Source organism: Thermobia domestica, chromosome 14 (assembly GCF_964235325.1).
Source record: "Thermobia domestica chromosome 14, izTheDome1.hap1.1, whole genome shotgun sequence".
Lineage (NCBI taxonomy): Eukaryota > Metazoa > Arthropoda > Insecta > Zygentoma > Lepismatidae > Thermobia > Thermobia domestica.
Window position 1 is genome coordinate 10831307 of NC_137467.1, and position 13529 is coordinate 10844835.

General features: G+C 36.0%; 1 long non-coding RNA gene across 2 annotated transcripts in view; it reads left to right on the forward strand.

Annotated features, from left to right (window-relative positions):
• The first annotated feature begins 557 nt into the window (after positions 1 to 557).
• LOC145670565 (uncharacterized) overlaps positions 558 to 13529 on the forward strand; it is a 45925-nt gene continuing 32953 nt past the window's right edge. Inside the window, exons 1-2 of one of the 2 annotated variants that reach the window (XR_014128336.1) lie at positions 558 to 612; positions 5783 to 6100. This is a non-coding gene — a long non-coding RNA (uncharacterized LOC145670565). The remainder of the gene's footprint in view (positions 613 to 5782; positions 6101 to 13529) is intronic. The other variant, XR_014128337.1, reaches the window with a different exon arrangement.

Below are 13529 nucleotides of genomic sequence, written 5' to 3' on the forward strand. Positions count from 1 at the left end.
AAAATAATAATAATGATTTTCTCATTTACACCAAACAAATGTCTTGCGTGATACCTAATTTCCCTCTTTTCACGAATAGTATGCTTGCTGAAAATTGTCTGATCTCACAGGATAAAATGTTTAAAGATCGGAAATATAAAATCAAATCAATCTTTCATCATCGTATAAAAGATAAATCTAATTCATCCGCAAAAACTCTTGCACTTGTAAAATCGTATATCTCAATCCCGATAAAAAAAAAAAAAAAAAAAACTTATATGACTCCACTCCAACAACATGTTATAAAACGGAATTCATACAAAATTATTTATTTATTTAAAAAGTGGTAAGGTGTTCACTTTATATGTTTAGGGGGTCTGTAGTTCAATTCTAGGTCATGCCAACTGAACAAACACTATGTCTGCGGATTCCTTATACTTTTTATACTAATACTACCAATATGTTTTCCAAGAAAAAAAAATCAGAACCAGTACATTAGCAATAGTGATTTAATACTATTTTAATAGAACTAGTAGTGACACCTATCGGTAAAAGTCATAATTAAAGATTAGTTGTGCGTTGAAAGTTCAGCAGCGCTGACGCGTGTGTGACAGAGTTCCGTATATTTCTCAGGTGAGTATAGTATATATGTTTTCAATGTGTAATAAACCATAGCATATGCTTGTATATTCTGTTGGTCTTAATATTCTATCAAAGTATTGAAAATCAAACGCGTATAAGTAAAACTATTGGATTAAATAAGGAATATAAACCCAAGTCTTTCAGTGACAGAGCAAATATTTACTTAAGTGGTGCGGTACCACATCATTTCTGGGGTATGAAGTCCCAGTCTTTCAGTGAGGGATCACTACCTCATCATTTCAGGGGGATAACCGAAATCTCTCACTGCAAAAGACGGCATTCAGTAATTGAAAAGTTGTGAGGGGGAATTCACTCCGGGTATAGTCCCTCTTCCTCCACGCAAAAAGAGCGCGTTCACACTGCATTGGATTCTCTTTCTGCAACCCCTAACAAGATATTTCGTATTTCATTTCATTTTACAAAACCAATATTCATTTTTCTCACTCATTACCTTGCTTAATATAGAGTTAGTATGTACAAAAACCATGTGACTACCATATGATTAAGATTCTGAATATTGCAACACATGTTTAAAATACGCAAGTTCATATTCCCATCACTTATTCAGAAATAAAGAACCTTAAATTTCTCTCACTTAATTACATTCTTTCATTTGTCATGTCTTGGAAAAAAAAAACCGTTTCAGTATTCACTACGTTTCGTGATAAACAACCCATTCTAATACGAAATCAAAGGGAGAAGTCCACTGTTATGATCCAAAATGAATCAATGAACGTACTTCTTTTCTTTCGAGTCTAACTGTGGGAAAGAAAAGTCTACACATTTACGTAAAATTGCAATATTCACATGTATCTTGGAAAATTGCATCCACTACATCTAAGAACTCTTTATATAAAACACTTAATACTGACTGATTTTCTAAATAATAGGGATACAAGCAAACAAATGTCTATCTTTTCTGTTGAACTTAATTATTTTACACTAAACAATATATTTTGAACATTATCTGTAGTAAATATTGAATATGTATCTGTTCTAAAGTGTTCTTTATGTGTAAATTGCTTATTTTCCGAATAGACATCCCAATATGAATACAGATTCATGACAAATCATTCAGACACAATGTATTTATATAAAATCTACCATCAAAAATATTGGACAGTACGCAATTCTGTTTAATCACAATTTCAGTTATAAAGATTCAAAGAAATTGCACACTTGATTTTTGCCGTAAAGTCCGTCAGTGGCGGGTCTTAAGGGACATCACCACGCATTTCTAAAACTATAAGTCCAACCGTCATTGGCAATTCTTAAGGGACGTCACCACGCATTTCTAAAACTATAAAGTATCTCATTGACGGGTCTTAAGGGACATCACCATACATTTCTAAAACTATAAGTCCATCCATCCGTCATTGGCGGTTCTTAAGGGACGTCACCACGCATTTCTAAAACTATAAAGTCCGTCAGTGGCGGGTCTTAAGGGATGTCACCACGCATTTTCTAAAACTATAAGTCCATCTGTCATTGGCGATTCTTAAGGGATGTCACCAGGCATTTTTCTCTAAAAAGATTAACACTGCCAAGATATTTTTCGTGTCCCCACATATTCTTAACTATGATAATAATGCTAGTTCCATTCTTCACTCTTTCCTGTGGTTAACTTGTCCAAAAACACAACCGAAACGGAATCAAAACTCAAACATAGTCTTCAAACATTTAAAAAAAAAAAAAAAAAAATATATATATATATATATATATATATATATATATATATATATATATATATATATATATATATATATTTCGTTCCTTCGTGCTGACCGTTCAGGAAGCTAGCTTTTCCGGTGTTGGTAAACCCACTGTTTGGCAACACAAAAGGCGATATAAGTCGGACGCGATTCCCTCAGGTTTGGGGGGCTATGCCCCCATGTATGGTTTCCCCTGTTTGGCAAACACATAAGGCGTTATAAGTCAAACGCGGTTCCCTCAGGTTTGGGGGACTATGCCCCCATGTATGCTTCCCCACCGGTTTTCGGTAAACACATAAGGCGTTATAAGTCACACACGGTTCCCTCAGGATTGGGGGGCTATGCCCCCATGTATGGTTTCCCCTGTTTGGCAAACACAGAAGCTGTTATAAGTCAAACGCAGTTTTCCTGTTTGGGGGACTATCCCTCATGCACAGTTCCCCGATTTTCGGTAAACACGTAAGGGAATATAAGTCAGACGTGAATCCCTAAGGTTCGGGGCGTTATGCTCCCCACAAATTGAAACATATTGGCAAACTCATAGCTCGTTTCTACACCGTGTTAATTATTTTCATAAGAAAAACAATATGTGTTAATTTTCTAGGAGGAGTCCCACCATTCGATACTTATGCAAATATATCTAATCAATTATAATGATATAAAACTTACTTGAATATATTATCTTCTTCTTTGAACAAACACAGAAAAATCCAGAAAATCACTTTAAAGAAACAATGCAGAAGCAAGGCAGAAGCCTTCACGAGCAAAATTGTTAATACAGGAAATGTGTACTCCATTTATATAATATATTTTTTATTTATTCATTAACATAAGGGGAATGGAATAGGGGGAGAAAAAAATAAAGTAAATGAATTTGCCTTGTAATACATAATTGCCTCGCTCTGCAAAGAATCAGAAAAGAATTCCTTTGTCGGTCTCTTGCCGAATCGAAGGAAATATTTCTTTTCTATAGAGGTAATACCAAGGAATTTTCACACAATGCCTAAAGTTTGAAAAACATCGCCAGCATGTCTCAATTCATACCTTAAAGACGCCAAATTGTCGTATTTTTCACAGCAAATAGTTGTTTACCAAGCAATAAAATTCGTTAGTTGGGTTCAGGCAACAATGTTCCTAAATTTTAAAATTCCGGCTTTATTCAGTAAGCTATATAGCTATCATTTCAACATCTGTTTCAATAACTTGTATCTTGCCGAAAAGAACAGCATAATTATTGTATGTGGGATTACACAAAACCATTCTACAGGTTCTTTTTTGTGTGTGTGTGTTGTTTTGCAGTAGTCAAAATGAAGGACAACCATTTATTCATCAGGTTATTGGCAATGAGTACAAGGACATCCTACTTGTTTGTCCAGTGGGCGGGGAAGAGGTTGTTGTCCGCAAACCATCCACCAGAACTGGTTTGAAAAACACCCTTTGTGAGGAAAAATGTGTCAGTTATCGCCGTTGGGGGGAGAGAAGGTATAAGCATGTTCACACAGGATGCAGCCAAAGAGTGGCAGTGAGGGGTGGGGAAAAAATGTGTGTCACTTGTCGCAGGGTAGAAACCTGATCACACAGAATGCGGTCAAGAGATGCGGGGAAGGGTGGGGAGCGGGTAGAAACTTGTTCACACAAGACATTGATGATGGAAAGAGAAGCGGGGGAAGGGTTGGTTCTCCCGTTCACTCAAAGTAGAGGGAGTGATTGGCCCCCATGGTTAAACATTGCAGGCGGAGCAAACTGGTTTTTTCCTGGCCAATCATATCGCAAGGTTGTTTGCATAGGGTGTGAGAAACTGAACTTCAATCTTCACCCTCAGTATTACAATGACGCTTGGAGAGAACACAGAACCTTGCGTATCTGCGAATTTCGTACTGAGCAACGCTGAAAAATAGCAGAGTTAAGTCTGTCATTTAAGAGCCAAGCAAGCTAAACGAAAGAAGTGCAGTTCGCAACAAGAAAAATAAATGAAAATAAATAAATATTTCTTCCTTTCCTTCCTTTTTCCTATCTTAATACTTTACTCCGTAAAACAAAGCACCATTAAAAATCGTTGCTAAACATTGGAGCTTAAAGGGTGTAATCATATTCATTATTCATAATTTTCTAGTTCAAATAAGACTGTTCAATTAGTTACGAGCTTTACAAGTCAGATCATAATTAAATTAATGGGAAAAAACCTTGTGGAAACTATGGACCGCGTTTTAAGCCATATACTGAAGTTCTAATTATCTAAATCATAGTTTTAATTCTAATTTAATTATAATTTCAATTCAAGAAACGTATTAAATCATGTTTAAAGCTAGGAACACCGTTCAAACTCGTATCCTCAATCAAAAACCGTGTTGTTTCATGTTTGAAGCTATGGATCGCGTTCAATGACGTATACCATTGCTCTAATTATCTAAATCGTAGTTTTAATTCTAATTTGATTATAATTTCGATTCAAGAAACGTATTAAATCATATTTAAAGCTAAGAACAGCATTCAAAGCCGTATCCTTAATCAAAAATCGTGTTGGATCGCATTCAAAGCCGTATCCTTAATCAAAAATCGTGTTGGATCGCATTCAAAGCCGTATACCAATGCTCTAATTATCTAAATCATGGTTTTAATTCTAATTTGATTAAAATTTCGATTCAAGAATCGTATAGGAGCATGTTTCAACAAGAAAGAAGGTCATTCCACTTTTCCAAACAACCTCTATTGCACAAGTAATAAAACCACTTCCCCCAGAAACCTCCCCCAAGGACGGGGCCGGTCTCTCCAAGGCCGACACGGCCATATTGACATCGAAAGTCGTTAGGTAATAAAGCAATTAAGGGGGCAATAAAATCTATTGTCTGCGACTTATAGCTTCATTTCTACTGGGCTATAGTCCCTATAGTTCCCCTTGGATCCGCCACTGTATATATCTATCTATATATATATATAGAATGTTACAAAATTAAAACGTAACTTTGACGTCATAGCAATCAGTCAGTATACAACAAACTGTAGGAATCACGGATGTACCCTTTCATTTGTTTTCAGTGTTGCCAGACAACTTAGAAACCATACTTCTAGATTTTACGACTCCTCTACTGACAAATACGTTACAGTATCTCGAGCAACTACTTGTTAAATTATATCAAAACATAATTATTTCTACTTTGAAACCAGACTCTACATGTCTACATGTCAGGTTTTAATTGCAACAAGACTGGATTTTGTTGAATAAAAATCAAACAGTAAAATACTTATATCAATATACCCAAGGGTGTGTAAATATATACAAGTGTACAGCGTAGTCCGCAAGTGGGCGTACCCCCAATTTGTGTTTTCTGACGGTTTTAGGTTTTACCTAGATTTGTTTGGTAACATTGCTTGGCATTGTCTGGTAATATTGTTTGGCATTATCTGACAACATTGCTATCCATGTTCATTTGTTTTCTGCTTGGTTACAGTTATTTGCCTGCACCAGACGTTTCCTGGCCGTTGGATTGGAAGAGGTTGTGCATCTTCACCAGCTCCCTTTGCCTGGCCTCCGAGAAATCCTGATCTGACGACACCAGACAATGCTCTCTGAGGTTTCATAAAGCAACAAGTAAGAAACACTCTATATCACATTATGTAGAGATTACGAACAGCTGTGGATCATACCTTCATTCTCGTGACTCCGGGGTATCTCCACAGAACATTTGCGAGAACTTGGTGCAGAATTCTGCTGTGTTACGACATGGATGGTGATCTTACCGACGTTTATGACTCTTAAGACTTCCAAGGTAATTGTGTACAGACATTCTACCATAACTAACAATATACTGTTGAAACTAAAGGGGGGAGGATACGCCCGCTTCCGAACCACCCTGTAGTATTAGCCTCCTCTGTTCTACATCAAATAAATACTCATCTACGGGGATGTTTTGACTTCTTAGATTTTCTCTCTACAATTTCAGGTCCAAGAATTTAAATAAGGTTTAACGCGTAAGTAGTAACCGTTGAATAAGAACATTGCACTTTTTTTTTCTAAGAATCCACGCACCTTAATTAGTTGTCGTTAATTTAAGTGTTTCCAGATAAAAACTATTTCACAGCTTTCTCTTTGCTTAAAAGTAGAAAGTGGGGAGAAGGTGGGTGGGTGGGTCTCTGTTTTTAGAAAGAAACATAACGTTTTCTTGTGATTGTTGGTGACAAAAAGAGATTGACACCGTCAGTCATTGCTCCCCGTGGTTTGTGGCAGCGGAAGGACATTTCCTGTAACGTGACTAAACACTATACGTTTTGCTTTGGTTATAATACTATAAGTATGAACAGCCATTAGGTGTATGAATACTCATATATAATTACAGTTCAAGGAAAAGGGACTATTTTGAACAGTTGAAAAAGGAAAACAAAAGCGGAAAAACTGCATCAGTTTACGTATTTGCTTAACCATTTAGGTCAGGATTGCCAACCATACAATACTTTATAGTGATAGACGATAATTTAAAATTAAATGAAATTTTTGAGTTTTACGTCCCACGCTTATGCCGGTTAGGCTAAAGGAGACGGTGATGATGAGAGATGAATGAAATGGTGGAATGAAGAAAGTGGGAGGAAACGGGACAACCCTGAGAAAACCCACGCACACGGTGTTTGTCCACCACAAAGTTCACTTGGCGGGAACAGGGTTTGAACCCGAGACCCCAAGCACCAGAGGTGAACGCTCTACCACTGAGCCACCGCGGCCCCGACGATAACTTAAGATTTAATGCTTTATACGATAATGCCTTTGTGATAATAGGTGGATATAGGATAAATTTAGAACTTTTTTTTTTGTTTTTGAACGTGCAAATAAATTATAGATGTGCATTAAATAATTATAAAACGTACACAATGAGGTTTTTAAGAGTTATTCCCGCTAAAAATAAACCAATAACGATTTGAGAATTGGCAAATGGCAATTCTGCATCCATTCATTAAATTCAATTATGTTTACGAAGGGTGGAAATTTTATTGTTGTTCAGAGCAGTATTAATAAGAAATAAAGAAATGGTGAAAACAATGACAAAGATTTCGAGTTCGAAACTGAAAATTACTTGATAAGTTTATTATATATTATTGCTATTATTAGTAGTATTATGCTTGCTTCTAGAATTATCATATGCATAACGAATATACAATAATTTGTTTGTAGTATCGAAAATTTTGTTCTCTGAGGTTAGCAACTCTGATTTGGGGGAAAAAATCACTACGACTGGTTATTACTTGAAGCTGATTCAACTTGTCGGCTATCGTAATCGAGTGATGACAGCGTTTATCAAAATTATATCGTTTCAATGAGGCTCTGAGGTTTACCTAGCCTTGGTGTTTGTAGGTTTCTTTAAGAAAATTTTCTCTCGACTAACACAAAATTTTCCCTTTTCTTATAAAATTTTCACTAGTTTGTTGAGTGTCCAATTCCAATGACAGAAATTATGTGATAAGTAGAGACCGGATGTTAGGCAAAATGCCTATTCTTTAATATTACAGATATGATCAAAAGTAACGTTTTAAAGTCCATATGGGGGTTATAGTTTCGATTTAAGCCAATTTTATTTTCCCTATTTCGCCTCTTACTGCCTAAATAATTGCTTTAATGCCTAATGTTCCTATTCCACGCATTTTCTTCAAAATAAGCCTTCATTGGGAAAATATATAATATAAATAACACACACTGTTCATATATAAACGAAGCTTGATATGCATTCTATATGTATACTCATGTCCAAAATTATTGTCGCATGTCTATAAATATGTTGTTGTAGGAATATAATTTGATAACGAATTCGTCCCGTATTTTTTATAATGTTAGTGTGTGTATAATCGGCCAAGACATGTATGTGGCAAATTTCATGTCAAAAGAGCACCAAATAAGAACAGTAAAACGAAAAGAAAACTTTCTTGTCCATTTAGTAACATTTTGTTTTACTCTTTCTAATTTTCATATTTATAATTCCTTTCCTATGAATTTTACCACAAATATACATTTCCCGATTATACACATAGTATCAGTATTAAAAGTGCCCTGCAACAAGAAGACAGTTATAGATATGGGACAATCATTTTGGACATGAGTGTACATATGTAAAAGAAGATATTAACAAACAAGTATGTTTCTATATTCTTTGAACATTATCTATGACTTTAATCTATTTTTAATTGTATTGAATTTTTATCTTTATTATTTTGAGTTGAATTTTAGTGCCTACGTATTTTACTGCCTATTTTTTAAATTTTAAGTGCCTATTTGTCTGCCTATTTTCCAGGTTTTTAATGCCTAAACATCCTGTCTCTACTGATAAGATTAATTTAGCTATTTTAAAGGAAGTGACAAAAAAAAACATTTGTTTTGTTCATTCGTATTAAGTTTTGTAGCAGGCTTTTCTGCTTCTGTTTTCTTTCTTTTTTTAATAAAAAAGCAAATACATCCAATCAACAATGAATGCAAATTATGTTACTTTGAATGCCACATATGTGGTACACAATCTTATAGTTAAACCAATAAATGAATAAGTAAATAAATAAATAAATAAATAAGCTTAGGAGATCTAATCACTGCGAAATTAAAATACCGCTAATTTTACAGTACTTTTGTAATATCTTCAAATAGATAATATATATATATATATATATATATATATATATATATATATATATATATATATATATATATATATATATATAATCGAAATGTGGAACAAGAGCACGCTAGACAATATTATTTTACATTAGATGCCGTTATCATGAGTCACCTAGTAGCTTTCCGTTTGCAGCCATTTAGAAACGCGAAAATGAATGCCGATTTTCTAAATGGCTGGAAATCGAAAGGAGATAAGTGAGTCGTGATAACGGTATCTCAGGTAAAATAATATTATCTGGTGAGCTCTTGTTCTACATTTCGATTATCTTTTATCTATTTGAAGATATCACATAATTACTGTAAAATTAGCGGTATTTTAATTACGCCATGAGTTAATCATAAATTATCTATATCTCATACATCATACTGTTTTCTGACGTCTTCTTGGTGTCATAATGAAAGACATACTTCAAGATCGGTTACATCTTAATATAGGTGGCGTGCTTGTCACACAGCGTTACATTTCTAATTTTACAAAAACAAAACGGTTTTCTCGAAAACTACGCATCAGGTTTATACTTATCCATATCAATTCGTTCCGATTAATGAGATTTATCGTATCATCTTTAGACATAGTTTTTCCTTAAACTCTAATTATGTGCCCTTTCTGTCGCCAGCAAACTTGGGGAAAATAGATTGGTAGTTCCCCGTTGGTTTCCAGCCCGCAGTATCCCAGCCGTTAAAGTCACTCTGACCACACCTGGGACTAATGTCCAAGTTGCCGTACCAATCACTATGATTTCCGCCAACTTGGCTACTGAAGAACTGCTGTCTTCTTCCAGAACATTCTCTGTCTGGCTACCCCTTTGAGATCAATTCGATAGAGGCAGAGGCCACACACATCCATGTGAGGGGTTCACCGGGCTCAGAACTTGACATACATTTGTAGACTTTCTTAGTAAAAAGATTTGACCTGACTCATCATCTGTACTATTTCTTTACTGATAAAAACAAGTTAATTTTGTCATTTCTCGTGAAAATATATGTGGCAGTACTTAAAAATTATCTATCGTTCTTTTCGACTGTAGAGTAACACTCGTACGATACTACACAAACATAGTGTATTGTACTATTGGACCTTTCCCCAAACCTGAAACCCTCACAACAGAAATGTCTAGTGCACTAAAACTTAGATAGGGACACCCTTCTGGTAGTGAACTACCGATGACATTAACTGTAAATTTCACTGTAGCACTCAACCCTCCCCAATCGATACTTAAGTGTCTTCGTAAAGCTGGTGTTTATCAGGGAGAGAAATTTTACAGGGGGATTTTAAAATAAACATTGTTATTTTCATGCTATTTGTGCGTTGTTTCGTGTGAGTGTTTCTTCGGGGCATTCTAACTATCGAGGTATTTGACTGATGGGCAGATAGGTTCTTCTCTCAGAGCACCCTTGGAATTTTCGAAATGTGAGTATGGAAAATAATGAAGAGAATTAGCTCAGCCGAGCAAAAGACCAATGAGAGAGTGCTAAAAATGGTGAGGTAGAAAAGGCCGATTTTAGATAGTGTATCATTGAAAAGAGGAAGATAAATTGGTTGGGACAATGGCTAAGAAGAAACCGTATCATCAGGGTCGTGCTACTAGAGGAGGAGGCTACAATTAGTGGACGATATCAAAACATGAAAATCATATATGTAGACGAATAGGTTAGCAGAAGACCGTGGAACACGGAAGCCTCTCAGCTGCGGCAAATGATCTGCCAATAATGGCAGAATACCTTTGATGATGATGATGATGATGACTCTAATACTGTAGAACAGTGGCGGATCTAGCATGGGGCCGGGGATCTAGCCCCCCAGTTTTTTTAGTGACAAAATTAATTTAAGCTATTATTTATTTATTTTTGAAAATTGATAGTAAACTCATGATATACCAATCATCCGTGTAACGTGGGTTCCTGTCACCACGGCATGGCGCGTCCTCAGGTTGCGGATCGAGGAGAAGGCCTCTAGATATAGAGGTTAGCTGCGAATATACTGAATAAGCAGTCGCGGACAGACGACTAGGAGTGGTCCTCCAGCTTGGGGGTTTGGGTAAGGCTAACACCCTCATCCTGTAAAAAAAGGTACTTGTTCAGAAACATTCACAAAAGCCTCGGACAAGGACTGATAACTTGGCACGACATCAGCAAAAGAAAATGGACATGAGATTTGGAACATGGAATATTAGAAGTCTTTATAGGGCAGGCGCGTTAAAATCTGTAACGAGTGAGTTAGAGAAATACAGGATGGACTTAGTAGGAGTTCAGGAAGTTAGGTGGGAAGGAAATGGATCTCAGAATTCCGGAAATTTTACGTTCTTTTACGGGGAAGGAAATAAAAATCACCAGTTAGGAACAGGGTTTTTCGTTCACAAACGAATATTACCAGCAATTAAACGGGTTGAATTTGTTACTGACAGACTTTCTTTTATTACTCTTAAGGGACGGTGGTGTGATATTATTGTTTTAAATGTACATGCTCCAACTGAAGATAAGGGTGACGATATAAAAGATAGTTTTTACGAAGAAGTGGAACGAATATTTGACCAACTCCCGCGATACCATATGAAGATTCTATTAGGGGATTTCAATGCGAAGGTAGGACGGGAGGATATTTTCAAACCGATTATAGGGAACGAAAGTTTGCATAAGGAAAGTAATGACAACGGTGTTAGACTCGTGAACTTTGCAACATCCAAAAACCTAATCGTGAAGAGTACAAAATTCCCACATCGCGACGTTCATAAATACACTTGGACATCACCAGACGGAAAAACACATAATCAAATTGATCACGTTTTAGTAGATAGAAGAAGACAATCTAGCATAATTGACGTCCGGTCGTTTAGAGGGGCTGATTGTGACACTGATCACTATCTGGTAGCAGCGATAATACGGGAGAGATTATCGTTGAATAAAGGTAATATTCAATGTTTGAAAACGGAGAGATTTAATTTAAAGAAATTAGAAGAGAGCCAGGTAAGAGAGGAATACCAGATTGAAGTTTCGAATAGATTCTCGGTTTTAGAAGACTCGGAGTGCACTAGTGTTGAGGATACTTGGATTGAAATTAGAGATAGCATTAAAAGTTCAGCAATAGAAAAACTGGGACACGCGGAAATACGTAGGAACAAACCATGGTTCGACCAAGAATGCATTAAACTAGTAGAGAAGAGAAAACAGGCAAAATTACGGTGGCTTCAAAATCCGAATGAAATAACTACACAAAATTTCGCAGATATCAGGCGGGAAACTTCCAAAACTTTTAGAACAAAGAAACGGGATTTTTTGAAAGCTAAAATTAAGGAACTTGAAGATAATAGTAAAAATAAAAATATTCGGGACATGTATAAAGGGATCAGCGAATTTAAGAAAGGCTATCAACCTCGTGCTTATATATTAAAGAAATCTGACGGAACAGTTCTCACTGATACGGATAGCCTCTTAAATAGATGGAAAGATTTCTTTGACGATTTGCTGAACACGCAGCCAAAAACTAATGTGCGTGGAGAAAAGGAGATACACACCGCAGAACCGTATATTCCAGAACCCAATCGAATAGAAGTGGAAGCCGCTATAAAGAAATTAAAGAAACACAAATCTCCGGGTGTAGATGAAATTCCGGCTGAGTTAATTTTAGCTGGAGGCGAAAAATTGTGGAACAAGATACACAAACTCATTCTCCTTATCTGGAACAAGGAAGAATTGCCACAAGAGTGGAAAGAGTCAATCATTGTTCCAATTCACAAGAAAGGCGACAAAACTGACTGTAATAATTATCGAGGCATTTCTCTTCTGTCAACATCCTATAAAATCCTTTCAAATATTCTATTAGGAAGATTGACCCCATACGCAGATGAAATTATTGGAGATTATCAGTGCGGATTTAGACGAAATCGATCGACTATCGACCAAATATTTACCATTCGCCAAATACTCGAAAAGAAGTGGGAATACAATACCCCGGTACATCAACTATTTATTGATTTTAGAAAGGCGTACGACTCGGTTAGGAGAGAAACATTATACAACGTTCTTACAGAGCTTGGAATACCGAGAAAGCTAATTAGATTAATTAAGATATGTTTAAGTGAATCCCAAAGTAAAGTCCGGGTAGGAAAATTTTTGTCCACGAGCTTTCACGTTGAAAATGGCCTGAAACAAGGAGATGCGTTGTCGCCATTATTATTTAACTTTGTGCTGGAATACGCCATAAGGAAAATCAAAGATAGCAACCAGGGCCTAGAGTTGAACGGCATTCACCAGGTTATGGCATATGCTGATGATGTAAATTTGATAGGGGATGATAGGAGAACAGTAGAAATAAATGCAGAGATATTATTAAACGTTTGCAGGGACATGGGTTTAGAAGTAAATGCAGAGAAAACTAAATACATGGAAGTGCGTCGGGACCGTAATACGGCAAATTGTGGAGGCGTTAAAATATTAAATAATACTTTTGATAAAGTGGATACTTTCAAATATTTAGGATCAATATTAACAGACGAAAATCATATTCACGAAGAAATTAAATGTCGACTAAAAGCAGGGAATTCGTGTTACTA